A 4,053-nucleotide genomic window follows, 5' to 3' on the forward strand; every position below is an offset into this window, starting at 1 on the left:
CATTGACAAAATTTGAATATTTGAACCGCTTTCAAAATTATGTCTTGTAGAGACGTCAGTCAATTCTATGATGACGCTAAGGTTATCAGGAAAAGTAAACAGAAAATAGGATGTCTGCAAGCTCTGCTTCAGAATCTGATCATGAAAACATGAAAATGGGGAAAAAGAAAATAAAGTCTGGAATAAAAGCGAAAGCTACTGACAAAATGAAACTCTTACTTCGGCCACATTCTGCTCTTTAATATCAATTTGTTAACGAGTCGGTATCTGTTACATAACTGCCAGTTATAACATTTCGGACAAAGAAAGAGCTGGTCGTCTAAATTTTCCCCAAAAAGAGAGATTACTGATTATAACAATGTTTATTAACGGAACGGTCTGTTATCCTGTTATGTTGTCTTGAGACGACGATCCTTTGATTGTTTGTGTTGTTACTTTTTGCTCTTATAGTGCTTAATTTTTTTTATGACTTAGCTATTGCTAAAACATGAACATATACTGAAATTATTAATATAATACACCCATGAAATATCAATACATGCATTTGTTGTTTTTAATGTTCCATTGTTATCAGCAATCAGTAAATATGTATATATATTATATGTTTACACAGCATAACAATTCCTGCTTTTCCCAAATACATTGTATGTTTCTATTCCTCCCCTACAAAAAAAAACTTGCATTTTACTCTCCCCTACAAAAAACTTACATTTTAATGTTATTTTCGAACTTGGAAAATGAAGAAGATATCAATGTTTTGTTATTGTATTATTGTTGTATTCGTGTTATTAAGGGTATGTACTTGTAAGTTCGTTAACTCGGCAAATGTCATTGAAGGGAAAGGAAGGGAACGTTTGAGTGTCAAAGTTTAGGACATTTGAGCGCCAAAACTCTTGGACAATATTTTTTTTTATTAATTTAAAAATCTTTTATTTCTTTTTTAAACGGTTAGGTTAATATTCCGGCTCTCTGATGACGTCGCCGCTCAAATGACCCTGTAGTGCATTTATCTTTAGTTTTCTCAAATTTTCCATGCCCGTTTAACTTCTGTCACAGGAGTCTTCAAGGAATGTCAACGTTTTTAAATTACATATTCAAGGAATGCCAACATACAAAATACAACAAATGATTTCCTTGATTACAGGTAGACATCAAAGTCCTACATTTGAAATTGCAAAATAATTGCAATAAAAATACTGCAGAATTTTTTTTACAAGAAATAACATGACTATTTCTGATTATTCATGCTTAAATGTCAGCCTTAGTATTTGGTAATAAAATTGTATGGGTGTAATGATAGCTTAAAATGAATTCAGCTTCTCTAAGTTAAACAAATAGGTTTCCAATTTACTGGCAACTAAAATGAAGGAAAGTTTTAAAATCTGGTTATAATAAAAACTAGAAATGTATAAGTAAACTATCAGATGCTTCTAGATGACTAAAATAATATTAGACTGTTAAGGTAGATAGTTTTCCCTTGCACTACATTTATTGCAAAATATTCCTGTACAATTTCGTTAAAATGTGCAGTTTTACAATTTCGTTAAAATGTGCAGTTTAGGACATATATTCCTTGAGACGTTTAGGTTTCCCCGCATGCAAGATACCCACACGCTCGCCAAAACGCAGGATAAACGAATGCTTTTGTCGTGCGTTTAAACGAACGCTCCTAACCTGCGTTTAATTAAATAGAAAATAGAATGAAAATATATTGAGCAAAAAATATAAATGTAACAGTTGAATCAAGGAAATAATCAAAGTACAAAAATAAACGATCGCTTCTATCGTGCGTTTAAACGAACGCTCCCAGCGTGCGTTTAAATGAACTCTCCCAGCGTGCGTTTATCGAGTGTTTAAACGAATGCAAAACGATATGTAAACGCACAATAAACGATACACGAACGTTAAAATGAGAAACGTGAACGTTTCAAGGAATGTATAAGGTTTTAGCATAAATTCCTTAGTTTGGATTTATCTCTCTGAAGAGTCACCAGACAATAATAATCTGGTGACTCATGAACATCTACAAAATTTTGTTTAAATCCATTGAGCTGTATATAGAAGGAATTGACTGTATCTTAATAATAATCGTCCATCACGTAGGTATAGTTATTCCGTTTGCATATTCAGCTGTTGAAGACACAGAAGTTACTATTACCAAGACATCCACAAACAAATCACCATTATGGTTCGAATCTCAGTTATGTCGGTGTATATCATTTACACGTTCACATAAAGTCTCGTATGGTGAGTTATTGGGCAAACTTATTGGTAAAGATTTTAAACTTCGCAATGTATTATATAGATACAAGTATGAGTTATCTCCAGGGATTGATTTCATTAAGAATATTTTAAACAATTGTGGTTTTGGGAATATTTGGCATATACAATTTAACGGGGGATTGCTACAAATTGTTCAAAGAAGAATTTGCATTTGAAAAGTATTTAGATATTTTATACGGAAAAGATACCTAACTCTGTGTAGATTTAGAGTAGGCAACCATAGATTGCCAATCGAAACGGAACGTTGGCAAAATTTAGATCGAAATTTGCGATTTTGTACTTTATGTAACGACAGAGAACTGGGAGATGAATTTAATTTCATACTTCAATGTTCTTTTTTCTCGAATGCTAGAAAACAATGTTTGAACAAAAGGTATTTACAGCGAGTGAATGTTATGAAATTGAAAGATTTATTCCAATTAAAAGGTAGACTTCAATTAAGTAACCTGTGTAAACTTATTAGATTTATTAATAATGAAGTAAATGTACTTCTACAGTTCCTCAAGGTTGTTCCGTAACACTGCCACTATCGTTTAACTTGTTAACTTCTAACCAACATCATTGGTATAATTTATAATGTACTTGTCATGCATAATGTTTATTTATAAATGTATTACTTTATCTGTACTGTAATAGTGTTTAGAGAATAAAAGAATCTGATTACGTCACGGTTTGGAATATAATCCACACATTCTATGTTGTCCGAAATATTTCTAATAAGAGAATTAAAATCACCAGATATGCATACTGTTCCCCTTATTTAGATACATATAAATTTGGTTTGAGAACCTTTGTTCTGGATCAAGCTGTCTAGAAGATCTTTCCGGTGGAATGCAACAGACGCACATATTCTTTTTTAGCAACCATGTTATTTTTTTTAGGGGGGAGGGGGACTTTCCAATTCTTTTTTAATATATACCAGCAATGAGAAAATAAAACTGTGTTTTTCTCTCAGCGTTTTATATGTTGAAAGAAAAAAATGTTTTCGACTTGTCACGAAAAATAAATTGGTTTTCGCAGAAGGCGAGAACGTTTTAGAAAAATCAATACTCCCACCCGCGATCAAATGGTTGCTGCCTTATTATACCATGGACCTAAATATACAAGTATTATATGTTTCTGATTATACCCAGGATATGTTCAAATTGGGATTATAGTGAACAGTTTTTTTTTCAGGCTGTAAGAGAGTAATCAAGTGAAGCAAGATTATCGCGAAAATTAAATGTAAAGTATGAACAAGACATAAGTCTACTACAAAAATCCTTGATCAAAAGCATGACATAAAATGTTAAAAAATAAGGTGAATCATTTTAATCAATATGTTTATCATTTCAATCTTCACTTCAAAATTTGTACTACCAAATGAAGTCAGATAATATTATAAAGGACTATATGACACTAATATAAAGTTCTTGGTATGATATTGTTGATAAAATGCATTCTTATTATTATGAATGTGCTTTGTCTTGTAAACAATTCAGTGGCGGATCCAACTTTGCACCCCTCCTTTTTATTGTTAAATTTGTCATTTTCGTGTGTAAAGTTGACAAAAAATGGCAAATAATGTCCTAGCACACACCCTTTTTCTGAGTAACCCCGGCTGGCACCCCTCCTTTTCAAAGTGTCTGGATCCGCCTCTGCAATTTGTATTCATTCTTCTGATCGGTAATGGCTAAATGGCCGTTCCCTTATCATCTTCTTTGGTATTTGGACGAAACTAATTAAGTTAACTCCCTTGATAGAGCAACCAATGAGAAAAATCGTTACATG

The sequence above is a fragment of the Perna viridis genome, chromosome 2 (assembly GCF_037379345.1).
Source record: "Perna viridis isolate PV_CMFRI_1.1 ecotype Kerala chromosome 2, ASM3737934v1, whole genome shotgun sequence".
In the NCBI taxonomy this organism is placed as follows: domain Eukaryota; kingdom Metazoa; phylum Mollusca; class Bivalvia; order Mytilida; family Mytilidae; genus Perna; species Perna viridis.